Consider the following 22,961-nt stretch of genomic DNA (forward strand, 5'->3'; position numbering starts at 1 on the left):
CATGTCCAGTACAGATACAATTTTTTTCTCAAATATTTTTGATCTACAGTTGGTTGAACTGTGGGGTTTACTTGGGTTTGTCAAGGAAAGGGAGGACTGAGGGGGCTGTGAAAGGAAGTGTGGAGGTGTGGGGAAAGAGGAGATTCACAGGGGTCAGTTGCAATCATGGAATACTGTGAAGTGCTGAGAATGAGCTTCTCTCGCTCATTCTCTTCCCTTATGGGATGGGAAAGGTCCGGGCAAGGAGATTTTAGGAATCCCAGAAGCTTTAATGTTTACTGTATTTTTAAGGCCTAGAATTTAAACAGTATTATGATCTGTAAGATTTAGAGATATGTTTCAGTTGTTCCCAAATGCTGGCGCTCATGATCTAACACAAGGTTCGTGGTGAAGGTTTCCTAGGCTCATGCTGTTCCTAACAGACGAGTCCCTCCAAGCTGAGTCAGGAGAGGCCTCTTCTGTGAAACCCTCAGTCATCAGACACCCGAGTGTAGCCCCAGGGTTTTTCCCAGTCTTGCCAGGCACAGGTGGAAAATCATCTGGAGGTCGGGTGACTATTTTCTTCTGTTAATCCAGAATACTGAAATTTGAATAAAATAGCAATGTTGTTTCTTAATAATGTAATAAATACCCCTGAAACTAACATCTATTCAAGAATATGATTGTTCCTAATAATTTGTGGCCCTCTGGTATCCTGTTTGCCAGCTTTTCCCATCTTACCCCAGAAGTAACTATTAATACTTTTTGCATTTTCTGTTCATGGTTTTATTTTATTGAAATGCTTTCATTTATCAATATATGCATATACAATTGGGTTTTTTAAGCCATGATTATAATAAACCAAAGTACAAACAATTAGGGCATTTAAATTCCATTTTCTATTGATCAAATTACAAACAATGCATTATTGATAAATGTTGTCTTGTAATATTTCTGTGCATTAGAATAAAACTTAAATTTATTTAAAAAAACATGTTGGCATAAGGTAGCCATTTGTTCTCCTTGGGAAAACCTTAACCCTTTCATTTTTAGACTCTCACTTTTTATGAAGTAACGAAGCAAATGGTAACTTGTATGAAGAAAGTGGTGAGGCGGATGGTAGGGAATGAGGCAGAAAGTTGGCAGAGCTACCTGCTACCTTGGTATGATCAGTAGTCAAGAGGCACTGATGATGTTACTCGCTTGTGTTAATAATAATTCAATTTGTAATCTTTTTTTCCCTTATGTTTTTAGGTATTACTACAGCTAAAGAAGTAAACAGCTCATGGCACGTTTAACAAAAAGATGACAGGTGGATACAAAAGCTATCCAGCATCTTTGGGCAGCCATTGAGATTATACGGAACCAGAAGCAAATTGCCAACATTGACCGTATTACCAAGTAAGTAAATTTAAACAAACAGACAAAAAAATCCTTGTAAAATTTCATGTGAGACCTTGGGGGAAAAGTCCAAAAATACTTTATTATGCTAATCAACATATATTACAAAGGACTGAAGTCACTTTCTTTGCAGGAGTATGTAGTTGTTAGAAAAACAAATATAGAAACATACACAAGCAACTTGTGTTTATAAAATAAATATTAGATAAGTAAAATATCAGTATGTACTATTTATAATAGTTTTGCAGTTATCAGAATTTTTAACTCTTGGTAACTTTATTTAGGTCTTTTATTAAAATGGATTTTAGTTAATCATTTGCTTTTATGTAGTGAAGCTGTCTAAAAATAGTATACTGTTCATTACTCATTGTAATACAGGACAAGCATGGTATGTGCAGTAAGTAAATAACATCTTGGCTGTGTGCTCACGCTTGTAATACTAGCACTTTGGGAGGCTGAGGCAGGAGTATATCACCTTAGCCCAGGAGTTGGAGGCTGCAGTGAGCTATGATGATGGCACTGTACTCTAACCGGGGCCACAGAGCCCCTCAAAGACCCTCAAAAGAAAACAAAGCAAAATTGTATTAGGTCATAGCCCACTGACAGCATTTTTAACAATTTCATTCTATATTTTAGAAATTATTAAATAAACCACTCGGTTTTGGTTTTTTTGTTTTTTGACACAGAGTCTCACTCTGCTGCCCAGGCTAGAGTGCCGTGGCATCAGCCTAGCTCACAGCAACCTCAAACTCCTGGGCTCAAAGCAATCCTTCTGCCTCAGCCTCCCAAGTAGCTGGGACTACAGGCATGCACCACCATGCCCGGCTAATTTTTCTATATATATTTTTAGCTGTCCATATGATTTCTTTCTATTTTAGTAGAGACGGGTCTCGCTCTTGCTCAGGCTGGTCTCGAACTCCTGAGCTCAAACAATCCGCCCGCCTCGGCCTCCCAGAGTGCTGGGATTACAGGCATGAGCCACTGCGCCTGGCCAAACCACTCAGTTTTTAAAAAGAAATTTCCTCCCCACCCCAGTTTGTAATGCTATTTATATTGGTAGACAAAGATTCAGGATACAAAAAAAAAAAATCAAACTAATTCATGACTCTTCTATTTACTTGTTATATACTAATTATAAGGATGTCTTAAAATAAGAACTTGGTTTTATTTTGTTTCTCTGGGTATTTTTAAAGGAATAAAGCCAAATTTATCCTAGCACTCTGGGAGGCCGAGGTGGGCAGATTGTTTGAGCTCAGGAGTTTGAGACGAGCCTGAGCAAGAGCAAGACCTGTCTCTACTAAAAATAGAAAGAAATTATATGGACAGCTAAATATATATATAGAAAAAATTAGCCGGACACGGTGGCGCATGCCTGTAGTCCCAGCTACTCGGGAGGCTGAGGCAGGAGGATTGTTTGAGCCCAGGAGTTTGAGGTTGCTGTGAGCTAGGCTGATGCCATGGCACTCTAGCACGGGCAGCAGAGTGAGACTCTGTCTCAAAAAAAAAAAGTCAAATTTATCTTTTTAAATGTTTGGAGGTTGGTTTTTTTGTTGTTGTTGTTAATTTAGATAAAATTTCTTTATACCTATTTCTCCATATTCTTTAAATGCTATTTGTAAAAATGGAAACAGATAATTTAGAAAAGCTCACTTAAACACTTTTTGTTGGCTTTTGTTAATAAGTAACAAAATTGAATTCCATATATTTTTGTCCCTTCCCTGTATTCTGGTGAAGATCATAAAATTACCTGCAAGGGAAGGAACAGAAGATGGAGAAAGGCTTCGGGCTCTGTGTGGCTCTGACTCTACACTCACCCTCAGAATACTTTGACGCTGACCATGTTCAACTCTTAGCTCCTGTAGGTTAGTGGAAGGAACAAAATAATACTGTATGAAAAGTAAGAATAAAATAAATAGTACATTGTTTTAATTATTATAGTTTTAATTAAAGCAAATAATTTGAGGTGTGGTAGCTAAATACAAATTACAGAGAGGTGATGTTGATAATAAAAACATTTAAAGAAATCTCAAAGAATAAAAAGTATTTTCTTATGGTTGAGACTTTTAAGAAAACAGTTTTTGTATATCAAATTGCTCGTAGAAGACCACTGAAATAAAATACTGTTCTTTGGATTTGTTTTTAAAAATTAAAATCATGTAAGCTTGACTGAAACATTTCAGTTTTTCAGACTATTCCTTTTTCTCACGTGTAGCATCTTTCTAGATCTCACGTGTAGCATCCTTCTAGAAGCTCTAGGGATGTTCCCTAGGAAGCTGTCAGACTCTCCTAGTGAATATTGCTGTTAGATTGTGACCACCTGCTGTGTGGGAGTCAGAGAATTAACCCCACAGTGCCGGGTGAAGACGTCTGTTGGATTATCGCAACACTTATGTGTGTACGTGTGTGCGCAAGTTAAACTGTGACAAAAGATGCGAAGGTTGTTAAACAGGATTGCACACACCTTCTCCTTTTGTATCGCGGCTTGTCTTTAAGTGTTCCTTTCTCTCCTTGCTTCATCGGTATAGCCTTAAATGATGCCGAGGCTTATTTTCCTTCATGTTGTGAGGTCCATAGTTCCTAATTAAATATCAATAAATTTATTTTACCTAGTAAATAGTCTTAGTTTTATTAGTGTCATCTAAAGATAGATGAAAAGAAAGGAAGAAAATCGGAGGTTAAGTGCTCAGGAGGGGTTCCCCGTGTGTCCTCTGCCTCGTCCCCTCTGAGAGCTGTGTCATATTTCCTCCCATCGCAGTGGCTCACGTCTCAGCGTTCTGTGCTTTTTTCCCAACATCAGTCACAGTCGTAACTATTTCCCTGCTGGACAGTTGGCTCCAGGGGGGACTGTGCAGAGAACTGCCTGACCCAGTGCCTTTGCTTCTTGGTTAATGTCAACTTTCTTGCCTGTTGCGCTTGCCTGAGGTCAGTTAGGAAGTGGCGTGGGACGAGGACAGGCACTCTGATCTTTTGCTGTAAAACCTGATATGCCTATTCTGCACTCTCAAGCCTTGGATTCATTTTAAGTCAAGTTGTTCTGCTTATTTACAGGTAAGTCTCAACATAGAGGTGTCTTTTAAACTTTAGAAATGGCTGAAGTTACAGAAGGCTGCAGAAGAATTATTGTTAGGATTGCATATGTAGTCATTAAGTTTCACTCTTTATTTTGACTGGTGACTCCATTTTAAAAAAAATTGAAAGCTACATAGTTTTAGTCATGCATTCAAAGTTATGGGAGTTGGTGTGACTCCCTCTTAGGCTATCCTGCATCCTAAACATTATCATTTACTTTGGTATAATGGCTTCATTCTGCTTGTTTCTGTTTTGATCTGTGGATTTCTCATCCATCTTTTTTGTTGTGGCTTTCATTTGGGATTTATTGATTGGGGAAACTGGGTCATTTGGTTTCTCATAGTCTGGCTTTTGAGGATCGCAGCTCTGTGGTCCAGTTTGACCTGCTGCTCAGTCCTCTGTATTTCCCGGAAATTGATGGTTGGTCCAGAGGTTGTGGGGTGGGTCGAGGCTGTTGCACAGGCTGCGGAAAGTTGTGTTTTCAGGAGGCACACATGTCAGTTATCTCGTTTTGTGATATATGTAGCTATTGATGCTAGATCCAGTAATTCATTAAGAATTGCAAAATGGTGGTAATCTAATTTTCTTTCCTTTGCTAACTGGAATGCCCCTGTAAAGACATAGGCTTCCCATTATCTGCTATTTGGTTATGCTGTGGTATGGTTCACATGGGAAAAGTAGGAGAAGTGTTTAATTCCTTCTCTTCATGTATTTACCAGTTTTCAAAATAGCATCCTTCAGTGGTAACCAGCTAGGTTTTTTCTTTTAGTTGTCATTTTTTGACAAAATCCTTTCTGATGCTGAGGTTTTCCCATCTTTGACCAGTGGGGGCCTCTGTGTTGGATCCCAAAGTTTGTTCCTGCTTTCTCGGGTGACAAGGTTTAAGGCCCATTTTGTACACATCCTAAACCACTGCTTTCTTCCAAGGGCTCTGGTTTCTTTTAGTTTGAAATTGTATTTCAAGAGTACTTTCTGGCCACTCCGTGTTGCTACTGTGTTGTCTCTCTAGGCCTTGGAATGGACAGAGTTAGGAAATCAATATACTTTTAAAAGATAAAAACACCTCATTAATTAATACTGATATTTTCCATTGAAATTTATGGCTAATGGGTTTTATGTATCTCTTCTATCTAAAATCTTACCTCCTCTCTGACATGGTGAGAATTGTGGATATCATGAACAATAAAATTTTAGAATATCATATAATTAGTCAATATTTTATGCAACATTATATACACAGCTATCTGAGAATAAGAAACAAAATTATATTATATATAGTTAAGATTATATTACTATTATATATATTTAGTTAATATTATTTGAGGCCTGTCTTAGTGTGTTCAGTCTTCTTTTCCTGTCTTCTGTTTGTAATTTTCAATTGAATTCTTTTCATCTTTTTTCTTTTTGATTTTTAATTTTTTCATTCTTTGCAACTTATGTTTATTTGATATTATCTGCTGTATAATCACTCTTGTGTAGCTTCTAGTTTAGACTTCACTTCTGAAGTGATTTCTTTTCCATTTACTTCAAATGTTTAACCCATTCCTGAGTTTTTCTAATTCTGGTTTACAGCATTCCTATTATATCATTTTCTTAATGTCTTTTCTCATTTCTTGAAACAGTGGATCCTGGTTTTCTTCTGTTTTGCAGGCGTATCTTTCTGACATGCCTTCATCGTAAGGGTGTCACTCTGTCCTGTGAGCCACAGTCCTTCCTGTTGTCATTCTGGTGTGAAAATCTGTTTTCCCAAACTTGTAGCAGGGAGAAGTGGGTCTGAATCCTTTTACTAGATTTATGGCTCTAATGCTCTTCTTAGGCCAGTTTTATGAAGTGCTAAAAATATGGCCTCATATTTCTTGAGATTTCCTAGGTTTTTCTCTATCTTTCCCCCATTTTTCCTTGAACCACCCTTTCTTATACTAAAGGTCTTTTTAATTGACTCCAGTAGTATTTGATACTTTAATTCCTCACACTTCTCTATAATGTGGGGCTTTGTCCTGGAAGGGAGCTTTGCCTAATTTTGGGTGTTCAGAGAACTGTCGTGCTCCAGCTCCTGAGGACTTTACCATGGATCCGTGCGTTACTGTGAATCATTTCACGTGAGGGTGTCTCACTCTGTCCATTGCAGCCGCGAGGTTGGTCCTCCTGTGCTCAGCTCCCCTAGATTCCCCGCCATGTCCCTCCTTGTCCTCCGTAGCTGTCAGTACCAATTGCAACTGTAGCTCTTGCAGATTTGTCCTGACTGCTCAAATTTTGGGATTCACAGGACTCCTTATCACTTAATTTTTTTGGTACCGTAGATGTTGTCCCAGGGCCTTTTGCTTTGTTTTGTTTGCTTCTCTTCCAGTAACTCTGTCTAGGAGGTTCAGGGGCAAGTTTAAAACTGTTACCTCCACCATCTTCCCAGCTGACAACAATCTTGTGATTTTTCTTTAAAAAAAAAAAAGAGTTGTTGCTAAAGGCACTGGATATTTTCTGAAGTTCAAAAGCAGAGCTAAAAGCAATAAAAAGAATCCCTTTTAGCAGAAACAAACCCAAGACATGTTCTTCATGTTTGTATATAACACTGGACACCTCAAAATCCACAGCAATATCATCATCAAATACAGGATCCTGAATGTAGTAAGACTTATGTTACAATTTTAAAAGGAAATTCCACGAGTAGAATTTGTGGCCTTTTAAAGCAGTTAAGCCTCAGATCCTCATAATTGATTGAACTGTTAGGAACTAATAATAATATTCTTATCTCAATAACAAAACAGGAGAATGTATCTGTGTTCATTCTAGATGTTTATTCCACCTAAGTATTATGATATCCAACATTCAGAGTTCATAGCAGTACCTGTCCATGATACCTCCCCAGGAAAGAGTGTTCTGAGTCCTTTTTACCATTTTCTTTTAATTTTCCTTTTTTAAAAGAACTGCTAGTGCTATATCCAAGAAAGTAGGAAAGACGCTGTAAGTTACAGAATCACTGCTGAGATTTATTCAATAATTCAAATCTTTAAAAAAATATACCTAAGGGAAACTTCTTTCACAAGTTTTATTATTTTGCTGTGGAAAGTATTTTTACTAAAAAGATCAATCTGAGCTCAAAATACATATCTGGGATTAAGTCTGATGTTTTGATTAATGGTGAAGCTGTCCCTCTGATTTACAGCTCATGTTTATAAATTAATTATAACATAAATTCTATAGATGACTTCATTTGGGAACTAAATAAGCACGAATTTTGGCCTCTCAGTAAAAACGTTTTACGTTTCTAGAAATGGAAGGATGTCTTCTAATGTTTAATCATCATAAAATTGAAACAATTGAGTCATTTTATTATTAAAAAAGGAAATACAGTAGTCAGTTGAGGGTTGTATGAAGTTACGCATAATAGTAGTCCTCTTTTCAGCTTAAATGTCTGTAAACACTATAGTTGTCACATGAATTCATCACTTTAATGTAATTTGGATAGGTGTCATTAAAGCTTTGAAATACTCAGTTACTTAACATTTCTATTAAATATTTATAAAATATTTTTATGCTTCAGATGATGCCCTTGTTTTACAGATTTCCAATCAAGATGTAAAGGGTGAAGAATCATAGAACAAAGAATCAATAACAAGTGAAATTTAAGCCTTCAATCATGCAGATTCCTAATATGATTCATAACTCATTGTCATGTTATTTCTCTAAATGCCATGTATAGTTTAATGTCCAATAAAATAAAGTTACATATATCACTTCCTTTTCTTTAATCCAAACAAATTATGCACACCTAATCTGGGTAATTATAACATGGCATTAGAAGTTTATAATTATTTTAAGTAATAGTTACAGTTTAAAGACACGCTTTTGAAACAGATACGGATTTTTTACTAGTCTCTACTGGCATTATTAGCTAGGCAGTGTGATTGGGAGGTTAACGTATTTTTTATTGACTACTGGGAAAAAGCAATCAAAATAGTCAACCTATATGTTTCCTTTCTGTCTTGAGTAACTTTGACTTTGTGTTTTTAGAGATGATCACATTGTGACTAGCATGATTAGACTAACAGCGGATTGGTAGACTAGTCCCATTCAAGTTAATGTTTCAGAATAGGGCATCAATTAATTACATATATTGCTTACTTTAGGGTCAAACCCCAGTTAGAAAAATGTGACCTCTGACCTCTTGTGACATGTTTGGCATTGAAATTTCTGAGTTCTCCTGGAGTTCTTCCTGTTGCTACAGATATATATAAGCCCAAACTGTAAGTCCTCTTCGTGTGTAGCTTGACTTTGAAATTGCAACTAGGTACATATTATTTCTTTTTTTATGTATTATAATTTAACTTGTTGAAGCCCAATTTCCAGGAACTGTTTATTTAAGTTACAGTTTGCTATGTCTCTCTCTCTTAGAATTATTAGAGAGGAGGAGAATGTCCATTCCTAAGTTACTTCTTTGTAAATAAGTTAGTTTGAAAAACTACCTGTTATTATGCTGCTTATGTAATTCCAAGGATTCTTCATGGAATTACTCATTGTATTCTCCTTTCAATCTATATTGATTTATTCTTGTTACGTATCTTATTGTGAAAGTGGATTGGCAGGTATACTTTACCACTGTTATCATTACTATTTTATTTTATATGATAGCCTTACAGAAGTAGCTAATTCTGAATAACCAAAGTCCATGGTGAGTTTTTTCCAGAATGCCAAAATCTTCTGACATTCATCTTGCCTTGGATTGTTGTCTAGCTGTGTTCATGTGCTTGACATTTCTTTGCAGTTCTATGAAGGAAACATACAGACAAGGCACATAGAAATGTAAACAGCTGTTAAAGAATCAGACAGTAGTACCTAGTAATAGGAGAGGGTCGTTACCACATGATGAGGGTTTATTAATTTACAACACTGGAGGCTTTGTTTGAGGGGAGAGGCACCAGGAGAGCTCAGAAGGCCTTGTGGGTGGCATGGAATTAGTCAGGTCTCAGTCGTCAGATGGGGTTTGACATGGCAGAGAGGACAGTCCAAATAGAGGGACCATGGGGTGTAAGGAAAGTGGATAAAAAGGCAGAGAGGTCAGACTAGGAAGGCCTTGAACGCCAGCATTGACATTTTAATCCATAGGTAGAGGGGAATAGTGAGTGCTTTTTGAATAGGGAAATGGTAAAAATAGAACATACTCATTTTTTTCCCTCCCAGGCTAGACTGAACGGTCCCCTCAAATGTCTCTTGAGTCCATCTGTTCTTCCCTCTTCTGGGCTGAGTTTTCACTCTTGTGATTTCCTGCCTGTTCCTCCAGCCCCTGTTTTTCCACAACGTCATCTTCTCAGATCGCTCTACCATCGCAGGCCTTTCTCTCTCGCCCTCGAAGCCCACATTCCTGGGCAAAGGTGTCGCTGTCTTGGCCCGTGTCTTCCACATCACCTCCGCCGCCCCCACTCTGCTACGCTCTAGAAGCCAGAGATGCGCTTGGCAGGTCCTCAGGTCTGTGTCTCCCACACGCCACCTGGGATGACCTTCCCAGACTTCTTCTTCCAAATGTCATCCCTGGGAAGTCTTTCCTGACACTGTTAAGTCAACCTAATTTTACCAGTTATTTTTCTAAATTTTAGGTCTGACTGTGTTCTTAAATCCTCTTTTGATTTCCCTATTGTGCATAAAGTCCAAATAATGGAGCAGGGCATTTGTATAAAGCTCTTCACAATTAGATCATGATATTTCTTCTTTTTACAGCCAACATTTCCCCTCTCAGTGTTCCATCTGATGAGACAAGTCTCAATGGCCGAGCACTCTATAGATTTTTTTTTTAAGAGATGGGATCTCGCTAGGTTGCCCAGCCTGGACTCAAAGTCTTGGATTCAAATGATCCTCCCACCTCACCCTCCTGAGTAGCTGGGATTACAAGCATGTGCCATCATGCCTGGCTTGGATTTTTAATTTTGTACTTTTCCATCATTAATGGACAAAATCATACCCAGTCTTTCAAGATCCAACTAAAATATCATCTCCTTTGAGATTTTGATACATTCCTCATTGTAACCAATCCTGTTCCCCTTTGTCTCTGTTCTCATAGTAATAGACATAAAATTTGATTTTATTAGTTATTGAAGTCTCCTATTATCTTTGAAATATATTTCCATTTCTTTTATTGACTGTGAGAACCTTAAGAGTAGGGAATGTGTCTTTTCTATTTTTGTATCTTAATGTGAAACAGTGATTGGGACATTAATAATAACATTCAGTTTTATTAACTGTAGAAGTGGTTTTAAGGAGGATTATAATAATTGGTAACATTAAATGAGCCATTATTTTGTGACAAGCACTGTGCTATATATAAGTTACTTATTTAATTTTCACAGCAACGCAGGCAAGTGGTCGTTACCCCCACTGCTGAGAAGGTGCTGTAGTGAGAAGGTGAAGTAGTTGCCCAAAGTCATCCAGGTTGTTGGTGGCAGAGGTAAAATTTGAATATAGGTCCATCTAATGTTGGAGTTCAAGTTACTAAACATTTAAAATTTTTTCTTCTGGTATTTAATGGGTTTATATTTACATCTTCGTAAACTTCGAAGTTTTCAAAACATGATCATCTCCATGGTACTTACATATTATCTCATTTCATCCTCACAACTGTGAGTTAAAATTAGCCCCACTTTATAGGTGAAGAATGCAGCTCTCAGAGTAAATTATTTGTCCCAGGTTAAGTGTTAGAATTAAGAAGAACCTAGTGCTTCAGAATATACTCTAGAATTTTAAAATTAACTCCATTGATGGAGGATCTATAAAGATGCTGTTTAGGTTTTGAAGTTTAACACTTTTTGTTCAATGCAATTTTAAAGTAAAATATTTGTTTGCCATGAAATATTCCACTTCTAAAAGTAATATAACCATATTATAGGATACTCGGAAAATAGAAAAACAGAAAAATAACCACCTATAATGTCTCTACCCAAATTCAACTAAGGTACTCATTTTGATGTTGTTCTTTCTAGTCATTTTCTGTGTACGTGTGTGTTGTCTCAGCATGGCTGAGTCATCCTCCATGTTGTCGCGTGGCCACTGCAACGTGTGACGGTGGCACAGGGCTCCCCCTGGTAAGACAGTGCCTCCCCATACCTGGGAGGGAGGAGAAGCGATGTGAACAAGCACTCGTTACGAGGTTTGCATTATCTCATTTAACCGCAACACAGCCACATGGTACTGGCTTTAATAATTCTCTAGATGAGCAGCTGGAGATGCGGGTGGGGTGAGGGCTTGTCCCATCGTGCAGTGGCCGCTGTGCACACGGGACCCACAGACTCCAGAGGACTCGCCTCCCCTGGAGCTCACGTGTCCGCTGCGTCTTCTATTAAGTTCTCGTAACAAAGCTCCGTGCTCCAGCTGCACAAATAAACAAACGGTGGGGTGAAAGCTCAGAGGGGTAACCTATACCAAGGAGCAGGAATTACTTTCGTAGGACTAAGGGCAAGGGACTCGACACTTTACGTGCATTACCTCGTCTGGCTCTGTCTACAAGGCTGAGGTGAGTGTCCTCTGCCTTTTTCATCACCGTGCCATCACCGTCGCATGCTAGGATAACCTGGGTTTTTTTCACCATGCTCTGTGTCCCCTCGCATCATACCCTTGCCCCGTTCTTTGAATTATTTCCCTACCGTGGACAACACAGGTGAGTGTCTCCGGCTTCCCTCCAGCCCAGATGACTGTGCATTGCCCCAGCTCTTCACGGCCACTCACTGGGATGTACGTCCAGAAAGAATTCCTCCATGGTGATGCCATGCGCATATGGGTACTTAATTTGAGTAAGCTCTTAAGAAAGGATGCCTCAGTCTACAAGTTCGGTAGCGCCGTGCTCATTGGGTTTTGTTTTCCTGTACATCTGCATATACTTGAAGTTCACGTGCCCAAATTTTGTCATTCAGAGGGATGTTTTAATTTGCATTTCTGTATTTGGTTTAGGCAGCTCGTGGTGTTCTTATATGGTTCTGGGCTTCCTTTGCTGCGGGTGCCTGTTACTGCCTTCTGCCCATTTCCCACTGGGATTGCTGTCTTTTCCTGTTGACTTGCAGAAGCTCTTGTTACACTGGACAATAATTCCTTTATAGGTTTTATGGTTTGTAAATCTTTTCTCCGTCATCTGTTTATTAATTTCTTCCATAGTTTACTGAACAGAAAATTCTAATTTGCATGTGATCAAATTCAGTGTAGTTTGCCTACTGTTTTATGCTTTTGAAATTTTATTTAAGAAGTCCTTAAGGCAACAAGAATATTCCCTACATTTTCCTTTACTAACTTTTTAGTTTTACCTTTCATAGTTAGGTCTTTAAACCATCTGTAGTTATCTTTTTATGTGTTAGGTAAGGATCTACCTTATTTTATTGTTTGTTGTGAGTCTACCTTCTTCTTTAGACTTTAAACTTAAAAGCCTCAAAAACTCTTGTGGGAGATACTTTAGGGGCCCCTGTAGCAGACCATATGGTTGAATTGCTTGTTGGCAGTGCCATAGTGTTCTTTGCCCTCTGCCGTGAAACCTCTTCCCACCGGTGTGTGGTCTCTGTGAGGTCGGGGTCTCTGTCACATGTGGCTGGCATGTGGCCCTCACCCAGCTGTCTCCAGCAGTGTTTGTTACATGCTGGGTGCACGTGAGCTCTTTTCCTGCAGCCAGTTTGTCCTTCTGAAAGCTTGAAAATGTTAATAGACCGAGACTAATGCTAATATTGCTCTACTGTTAACTGGCTGTGTTTTCTCAAGGAAGTCATTTTTCTTACTTTGTAAATCGGTGCCCCTGTGTCACCACTGTCTCATTCAAGATACAAGAAGTTCCCCGTGCTCTTGTGTGGTCAGCCCACCCTGCCCTCCAGCCCCACTCCATCACCGATTGGCTTTCTGTCACAGTGATGAGCTTTGCCTGCTTTGGAATTTTATATAAGTGGAATTATACAGTGTATTACTTTCCATGATTGGCTTTTTTGATCAACATGTTTTGAGATTCATCTGCTTAAGGATGTTGGTGGTTCATTCTTTTTCATTTCTGAGTAGTAGTCCATTGTGTGCATATATATACCATGAGTTTTTAAATGCATTTATCTGCTGGAGGGACATTTGGGGGTAATTATGACATAAGATAGAGTGTAGGCCATATGATAAATGTATATTTAACTTTATTAGAAACAGCACAACTGTTATCCAAAGTGAAGAGTTTACATTTCCACCAGCAGTATATGAGAATTCCAAGTTTTCCACACCTGGTATTGTCCATCATGTAAAATTTGTGTCATTCCAGTGGGTTTGTTAGTGGCATCTCACAAAGTTTAAGTTTGCATTTTCCTGATGTAAGCACCTTTTAATGTGCCTATTGACCAATGATATCTTCTTTCACAAAGTGTCTGTTCAGTCCCTTTGCCCATTTCTTACTGAGTTGGTTTATTTCAGCATTCTTACTGAAGTGTCATAGAGTTCTTTATATGTGCTGGATACGAGTTCACTGACAGATCTATGTATCTATGGTTCTAGAAGGAGATAATAGAGGAAATGAGGAAGAATCACTATTTATAGAGATATTGGGTAAAAGATACTAGTACTCAATCCAGGAAGCCCAGTGCAGAACAAATGAAAAAGCCATATTATAGTGAAAACTGCACAGTTTGCTAGAGGGAAAGAGAAAACCTTAAATAACAAACAATAGATTTTTGAAAAGATATCATTTATAAAGGTGTGGTAGTTAGACTCATGACTGACTTCTTAACTGCAGCACTGGAATTCAAATGACTGGAACAATAGCTTCAATATGTTTTGAGAGATAATAACTCTCAGCCTAGAATTACTTACCTTTTAAGTAAGAAATTGAAATAAAGGCTTTTTTAGACAAAGTCTGAGAGAAAAGAATTTCTTAATGGTTTACATTAGGTAGAAAAAAAAATGATCCCAAATGAAAGTTCTGAAATGTAAGAATGAACAAGGATCAAAGTTGGAAAGTGTGGTTAAAATTAAAGCATGAACTATAAAATATAAAAATAACATTCAATTTGTGAAAAATAATTAGGCCAGAGCAACTGTAACACCAGCAGCAGAATATAGAAACAACAAAGGATCATTAGCAGCAGAACAGATAGTCATATGTTTATATAACAGGCTATTACACTACAATAAAAATAAACTGCCTCACACATCAATGTGGATTAATTGCAAAAATGTAATGTCGAAGAAAGGAATCAAATTACAAAAGAATACTTGGAGAATCACTCCATTTCTGTAAAGCTCAAAAACCGGCAGCACACAGCAATGTATTTTTAAGGGATGCACATACACAGAACCCAACGGTATGAAGACAAAAATGGGGAGATGGTTAACACAGAATTAAGGACACTGGCGGTGGTGGTGGGAGCCGGCAGGAGGGGCCTATCCAAGGAGCTTCTGCTCTTTCTGAGGCGAGGTGGTGGTTTCTCTGGTGTTTATTTTATTCTTCAAACTGCACATATTTCAAAATACTTCCTTGTATGAGTAATTTCTAAATGAAAAATTCTAAAGAAGGAGTAAGTGGATGGCACAGAAGCCTGTTGGGGAACGTGGATGATAAACAGGGGTCGGGGGGTGGGATATGTAATGAAAGGATTGATTATCCTGCCTGGTCGGATCCCTGTTGTGTTGCCAGCAGAGCTTTCCTTCTGTTCCCAGATGTGCACATCTCAGTCACACTCAGGCATTGACAGCCTATTCCACTATGTTTTAGGGAACCGGTTCATTCAGTAGTAATCACCATCATTTAAGTCAACTGTTTCTTTTTAGCTATTTCTCTTTTCTTCCACTGAAGACTTTTCTATGCCAGATTATCAAACTGAAAATGATATCCTAATTAAGTGGAAACTACATTATTTGGATGCTGTGTGTTTTTGAACACTTAGTACTATAGAAAGAAGTGTATTTGGTTGAGTGTTGTTGTGAGTAGAATTCTATCAAGTGTTACCAAGAGGAATTTCATACAGAATTGAAAAAGGCGGCCTAGTATTTACCATTAATTATTTTTCTCTGACAAATGGACAAAGCATATAATTTTATTGTGACCTTTTTTATTAGTTTTTTTTTTATTTCAATAGATTTAGGGGGTACAAGTATTTTGGGTTACATGGATGAATTATATCATGCTGAGGTTAGGGCTTTTCAGGTACAATGTACATTATTATGATACTATTTTACAATTGAGTTTAAAATGAAAATGGAAGTTTTAAAAATGTGTATGATTTAGAAAGATGTAATTTTCTAATTTTTAATTACATAATTTATTTTGAAAGAAAATCCATTCAATAAAATTAGTAGGTTATATACATCATGAAGTTTGCTAATCAATGAAAGTTCCTTAGAGTTCTGTTAAAATAGATTGTGTACTAAGTGTTGTACAAAATACAGTTAGATTTGGTTTAGGGCTAGTAAATGTATATAATAAGAAAAACATATAACAAATATTTTCCATGGTGGAATTGAGCTTTAATGTAACATTTTGAAACATCCCATTTCATTATAAGACATTGATTAATTCCTATTCTCAACTGCTGAGGAATGGAGAAACAAGAGATAGGAATATTTGCCACTGGCCAAGAGTGAGACTGGCGCTGTTACCAGTGCTGTTGGTGCAAGACACGAGCCACACAGTGCAGGAAGCAGGGTCCCCATCATCCTGAAGGAAGAATAAAATTCGGTTGGCTTTTAATCCATGTGTGTGCACATTGTCCTCATGTGTATCAATCAGTATACACGGTATATTTTATTAGAGCTTTTGTTCCAAAAATATTTTGAGGACAATTAGAAGATACAGAGTAAGGCTATATATATTAGAAGGGGATGAGAAGGATGAGGAAAAGAGAAATGAAGTTTAGGATCTAAAATAGAGCCAGGAGGAAACCTAATACGAGAAAGTCTTCCATGAATTCCTACAGCTTGTTAAGGATGTGTCACCAATTTGCCTTTTGGTATAAAAGGGCATGCTCAACATTTTAGTGATGGCCATAAAGCAAATTTGTGGCCCAGGTGAACGTAGCTATTATTCACAATGCTAAAACCAGAAGGAAATTTATCCTGAGGGTTTTCAGAAAGGTAACCATTTTCTAATTGATGGCAGAGCATAGCCCTGTGTCTTGAGTAGTCAAGGTTGGGCTTTCAGGTGCGATTTTGACTAAACTGTCACTGGTTGTGTGATGAAGAGTGTCCCAGGACAGTCCTCTGCTGTTGCCTGTGCTCTTTTTCCCAACTACCAAGGAAATGGACTGTACACCTTACCTTACAGTATATTTTAGGCCTGGTGCAGTGACTCATGCCTATAATCCTAACACTTTGGGAGGCCAAGGAGGGAGGATTGGTTGAGGCCAGGAGTTCAAGACCAGTCTGAGCAAGAGCGAGACCCCATCTCTACTAAAATGGGTGGGGGGGGGAGAAAAGCCAGGTGTGGTGGCATGTCCCTGTAGTCCCAGCTACTGGAGAGCCTGAGGCAGAAGAATCACTTGAGCCTAGGAGTTTGAAGTTGCAGTGAGCTGTGGTGGTAACACCGTACTGTATCCCAGGTAACACTGTGAGCTGTGGTAGTAACACTGTACTGTATCCCAGGTAACAGAGCGAGACCTTGTCTCCAAAAAAAGAAAAAAAAAAGACACTTCCCCCCCAAATTTACAATATGTTTAATCTTCAGATATGAAACAAGTACATTATTCTTGAACCTATGGTGAGTTTTGCATCGTTACAGAGATGATATGTCATTTTCATCAGTTGCATCATTGTTATAGACTGGTAAGTTTTTAAAAAGTCGGTAAAACTTGGGGATAGGTCCAATTTGTGTAAAAAGATTAGAGCAAGCTATAAAATGTATAATTCATCATTACTGAAATCACAACTTTGAATTAAAAATACTCTTTTTATAAAATGGAACCAATGTTAATAATGTAAGTAGTGTATCTGTCACAGTAAAAATGGTTTATTTCTCCCAAATGAAAACTCTGCCTGTTATGGAAGGGATAGTTAAGTCTTTACTAGCTTTAAGATAAATAAATGTTTTACCTTTCTAATTTTAATTAATGTCACTGCATAAATAAGAGGTCAAAATCTAATGTAATTATTTGCAGTGTAACCTTTGGGACAATCATAATAGAGAAACTTTTTAAAGAGAAAGTATTTCTAATGCCTTCACTATTCATGAAAGATATGGAAAGAAAACGGATTTTATTGGTTAGTTAATGCCCATAAAATCTACATAATCTTCCACATATATTTTTATTTGTCCTGGGTATACACCTAAGCGTGGGAATGCTGGGTCCTACAAGAGGTAAACACTTAACTTTTTAAGACAATGCCCAACTGTTTTCCAAAGTGGTGGTTCCATTTTACATTCCTACCAGCGGTGTATGAGAGCCCCACTTTCCCCCTTCCTTGCTAACATGTGGAGTCGAGACTGGCTATATAATTTGCTGGGTCTGGGGCAAAATGAAAATGCCGGGCTCCCTGTTCTAAGATCATTAAGGATTTCAAGATGAAAACAGGAGGGCATGAAACAAAGCGCAGGGCCCTCCGTGCAGGGGCTCTGTGTCACGGCACAGGTCACAGGCCCACAAAGCCAGCCCTGCGCGGCCCGCCAGTCTCTTTCAGGCACTCAAGCAGATGAGCAACAATTCTCACTGCAGTGTAGGTCGCGTTTCCCCCACGACTAATGACATTGAGCATACTTACTTGTCTTCTGAGCATCTTTCTTTGGTGAAGTATCTAGCCAAATTTTTTGCTCATTTTGTCATTGGGTTATTCATTTTTTATTACTGAGTTTGAGACCTATTTGCATATTCTGGATACAAGTCCTTTATCAGGTACAGGCTTTGCAAATATTTCCTGCCAGTCTATGGCTGGTATTTTCATGCTAACAGTGTCTTTGGAAGAATATAAGTTTAAAATCTTGATAAAATTCTGCATGTTCTTTCAGAAAATCATGCTTCAGGTGTTATATTTAAAATGTCTTTGCCTAGCCCAAGATCACAAACATTTAAGATGTCTTTGCCTAGCCCAAGATCACAAACATTTTCTATTTTCTTCTGGAAGTTTATAGTTTTACATTTACATTTATGGCCCATTTTAAGTTACTTTTCATATATGTATGAGGTGTGGAATGAGTTTTTTTTTTTTTTAATACATGAGAAGCCACGTTTTCCATCACACTTTATTGAAAAGACAATCCTTTTTCTACTGCATGGCCTTTGCTCATCTGTAACACATCTGTTTTCCATGCATGAGTGAGTCTAATTCTTTTCCTTTTTTTTTGAGACAGAGGCTTGTTCAGTCGCTGGGCTAGAGTGACATGGTGTCCGCCTAGCTCCCTGCAGCCTCTAGCTCCTGGGCTTGAGTGATCCTCCTGCCTCAGCCTCCTGAGCAGCTGGGACTGCAGGTGCCACCACCACACCTGGCTAATTTTTTTTCTATTTTTAGTAGAGACAGGGTCTCACTCTTGCTCAGGCTGGTCTCACACTCCTGACCTCAAGTGATCCTCCCTCCTCGGCCTCCCAGAGTGCCAGGATGGCAGGAGTGAGCCACTGCACCCGGCCGTGAGTCTGTTTCTGAACTCTCTATTTTGTTCTATTGATCTATTTGTCTGTCTTTATACCACTGTCTTGATTACCATAGCTTTATTAAAAATCTTGAAATTGAGTGGTATTAGTCTTCGACCTTTGTTCTTTTTTTTTTTCCAGAGGACTTATTCTACGTCATTTGCATGTCCACATGAGTATTAGAATCAGCTTGACAATTTCTACAACAGAGAACACTTTGATGTTGACTGGGCTTGTGCTGAATCTGCAGATCAATGTGATCAGAACTGATGTCTGAGTGTTTTTCTGACCTGCGAAGAAGGTGTATCTTTCCCTTTGCTGAGGTCTCTTTTATTTTTACTCTGCAATGTTTACAGTTTTTATAGTACAGGTCTTTTGTAGTTTTGTCAGATTGACCTGTAAATATTTCTTTTTAAATGCTATTGTAAATGGTATCATTTTTAATTTAAATTTCCAATCATTCATTGCTAGTGTACTCAAATAAAATTTATTTCTGTATGTTTGTCTTATATCCCAGTAGTCCCCAACCTTTTTGGCACCAGGGATCGGTTTCACGGAAGACAATTTTTCCACAGACCAGGTGAGGGGGGAAAGGTTTGGGGATGATTCAAGCGCATCACATTCATTGTTCAGTCAAGCCTCTGCTAATAGTAATCTGCATTTGCAGCCACTCCCCAGCGCTAGCATCACGGCCTCAGCTCCACCTCAGATCATCGGCATTAGATTCTCAAAGAGCCACAACCTAGGTCCCTCCCATGCAGTTTACAGTCGGGTTCGAGATTCTATGAGAATCTAATGCCACCAGTGGTATGACAAGAGGTGGAGCCCAGGTGGCAATGTGAGCGATGGCTTCTTCCAGAGCAAACGTTCCAAGAGACAGACAGTGGAAGCTGCTGGTTTCATGAGTCCTGGGCCTGGAAGCCGGCACCATGTCATTTCCACCATGTTCCATTCACCAAAGACGTCCTGTATGTTTTCTCTTCATCTCATCAGCTCTTTTTGCTCTGTTTTCTTTTATGACTTCTTTTGCATTGAGTACTTTTTCATTCTTATTTCCTTTGAGGCCCATTAGCTATAACTTTTAGCTTTAGGGCATGGTTTCTCAACCTTACATTTTGGGTTGGACAGTTCTTTGTGTGGGCACCTGTCCTGTGCAGCATAGGATATGAAACAATACCGTTGGTTTCTACCTTCCAGTGATATGACACCACTTTCTGTGCTGCCTAAGAGCCATACAGCATGCTCCACACTTCCGTCGCTTCCCCTCGGGTCTCTATGCTACTGTCACACATGTTACTTACACATGTCATACACCCCAATTTCATTATTGTTATTTTTTTTTAAACAGTCAATTATCTTTAAAAGATGTTTTAAAAAGAACAAAAGTCACATACTACCCATTTGGTTACCATGGCCAGATCTCTAAACATAATCTCATCTGGTATCATTTTTCTCCTGCCTAAAGTCTGTCTAACATTTCTTGCATTTTAAGAGTCTGTTGCTGATTGATTGATTCTTTCAATTTTTGTGTATCTTAAAAAGTACTTCACTTTAAACCTATTTTTCTTGTGATACAATTTGCCACTGTAACCATTTGTAAGTGTAGTTCACTGGCATTAAGTAAATTCACAATGCTGTACAACCATCATTATATATTTCCAATTTTCTCATCATACCAACCGGAAGATCTGTAAACATTAGGCAATAACTCCCATTTCCGCCTTCCTCAGCCCCGGGTAACCTCTAACATACTTTGTCTCTATGAATCTGCCTATGCTAGATATTTCACAGAAGTGGAATCATATGGTATTTGTCCTTTTCTGGGTAGAGGGATTCTGGTTTTTATGGCTGGCTTCAGGGAGGGATTGGTACAATAGGCAGGCAGACAAAGAAAGGTCAGAACGTTTTTGCTCCTGAAGACTTCGTTTTAAGCTAAGTTTTCTGAATGCCATATCAACATAAGATCATTTGAGTGTAGACTGAGAAAGAGGAAAAAAAAAAAACTCTCAGCGCCAGTCCTCAGCACCTCAAATAATAACAAACTAGTAGCATGCTTTTTCCGTGAGGATCAAGATTAAGCTATCTGGAAAACAATCCAAATGGTCTCGGAACAATTTTTTTTTTGGGGGGGGTGTACACTTGAGTACACACGATATTTATAAAGAGTAAGACTGTTTTAAGATCCTCTGGATAGTAATCTTCATTGACTTTTCATCTTAAAATAAATTACTACACAAAAATTAATTTAGAAACTTTTTACCCAGGCACAAACTTTGTTACAGCCACGTAACGTACACATAACCGGCTCGCTTGTAAAGACTGGGACAAAAATGGACGAGACCAAGGGAAAACTGAAGCTTTCAATTTAAGCTCTTCTAACCACAACTTCTAGGACAACTCTGAGTCCCTGACAGTCCCGTTAACATTACATGACACTGCGTTTAGAAACACCTTCTGTATACCTCCCTATAGACACTGAAAACATGGACTCTATCTGCCATTAGGGTTAAAACACCAAAACCGATATATTTTCATACACCTTTGATGAATAACTGGCATCGGGATCACCACGCAGCCTTTCCATTGTAAATGCCATAAACAATGAGTCATCTGGACATCAGCAGAAAAACTTAGCAGGGTTTAGAGTAGCCACAAAAGGAGAGAGAGAAATAGCTCCAGACACTTCAACTCTATAAGCGGTAGGTCGACCGTTTCAGCTCTGAATTTTCCTGGATGTAACTTGCCCTTTCGTAAAAACTTGTGCACAAGCATTAGCTGTAACCAGCTGGAGCCCTAGCAGCACCTGGCATGCCTTCCACTCTTTTCATTTCCAGAACTACTTGCAAGTAGAGGCACCACACACAAACTGTGGTGCCCCATGGGGGTCATTCTCCCCTGTCTTTCCTCGATTTTAAAGGATGTCCCATTTCTTTCTTTAAAAGCAGCAAACGAACTGTAACACGGGGTTTGGTGTCGTGGATCAGAGTGTGCTGCTTGTGGGTGGGGCTCCTCAAGGTCTCACCACTGAGTCGCTCCCACCCTCTCAGGTTTCTCTCTCCGAGATCTAGTACCTCCGAGAGGGCTCCAAATGCTGAGTGATCAGCTCCTATATGCGTTTCCTGGACGAGCCTTCTTTAAATTAATGTGTGTGGGGGTTCCCTATGGGGCCACTCCCACCTCGGGGAATTGCCCCAGGCAACTCCCACCAGGGACCCCGGTCGCCCGGGGCTGCGAAGGCTGGGAGGAGTGAGGTTGCCCCTTCTCTTCGGAGCTGAGGAACTCAGTCTCTCATTTGTCTACTAACAAGATAGTTCAGTTTACTCTTTCAAAAATGCACAGCAAAGCCAATTGAGATTAATTTTAGGATAAAAAGACAAGGGAGAAGACCCTTTAGGATGCACCTCCAAATCTAAGTTAGGATCCCAAACAACAATTCCTAGGAAAAGAACCAGCTTAGAGTAAACCAAGACCATCGACCAAAAACGGCGCTCGGGACGACCTACCAGTCCCACCAGAGAAGCTCGGAGTCGGAGGGCCCAAAGGGGCCGTGCCCGTACCCGGCACCGAGGTCGGGCTGCTGTTTCAGTGGTCCTGAGTCTTCCCCGAGCCCCACGCCTGGGCCTCAATCTTGTCAATGGAAAAGAAGCCGAACTCCGTAACGTAATATGAAAGAGATTTAATCTGAGCCAAATATGAGGCTCATGACCCCGAGCCACACCCAAGAGGCCTTGAGCAAGTGGACTCGCTGTGGCTGGTATGTTATACTTTGGTTTTGTACATTTCAAGGAGACACGGGTCACAGTTAAAGTCATAAATCAATACGTGGGAGGCACAGATTGGTTTGGCCCGAAGAGGTGGGCCATCTCGAAGTGGGCGGGGCCTCGCAGGTTATAGGCAGCGGCGGTGGTGTCTGGGGGAGTGAGCCTCAAAATTTTATTTTACTTCACAAGTCTCCCCCTTTTAGCCAAGATA

At 39.1% G+C, this 22,961-nt stretch overlaps 3 long non-coding RNA genes across 11 annotated transcripts in view; 1 reads left to right on the forward strand and 2 right to left on the reverse strand.

The window, feature by feature from the left end:
- LOC123636548 overlaps positions 1–8,175 on the forward strand; it is a 32,150-nt gene extending 23,975 nt beyond the window's left edge. For 2 of the 3 annotated variants that reach the window (XR_006734606.1, XR_006734607.1), the window contains exons 2-3: positions 1,246–1,380; positions 8,008–8,175. This is a non-coding gene — a long non-coding RNA (uncharacterized LOC123636548). Of the gene's footprint in view, positions 1–1,233; positions 1,381–8,007 lie in introns of all 3 variants that reach the window. The other variant, XR_006734605.1, reaches the window with a different exon arrangement.
- Positions 5–5,551, reverse strand: LOC123636549. The gene is made up of 2 exons (XR_006734608.1): positions 3,128–5,551; positions 5–580 (listed from the first exon to the last, which is right to left on the reverse strand). It is a non-coding gene; the product is annotated as an uncharacterized LOC123636549 (long non-coding RNA).
- Positions 6,025–22,961, reverse strand: part of LOC123636547 — a 78,054-nt gene continuing 61,117 nt past the window's right edge. For 2 of the 7 annotated variants that reach the window (XR_006734599.1, XR_006734591.1), the window contains one exon: positions 15,680–16,090. This is a non-coding gene — a long non-coding RNA (uncharacterized LOC123636547). Of the gene's footprint in view, positions 6,880–7,478; positions 9,211–9,605; positions 11,803–13,561; positions 13,929–15,679; positions 16,091–22,961 lie in introns of those variants that run through there. The other 5 variants (XR_006734592.1, XR_006734589.1, XR_006734602.1 and 2 more) reach the window with 5 other exon arrangements.

The sequence above is a fragment of the Lemur catta genome, chromosome 4, assembly GCF_020740605.2.
Source record: "Lemur catta isolate mLemCat1 chromosome 4, mLemCat1.pri, whole genome shotgun sequence".
In the NCBI taxonomy this organism is placed as follows: Eukaryota; Metazoa; Chordata; class Mammalia; order Primates; family Lemuridae; genus Lemur; species Lemur catta.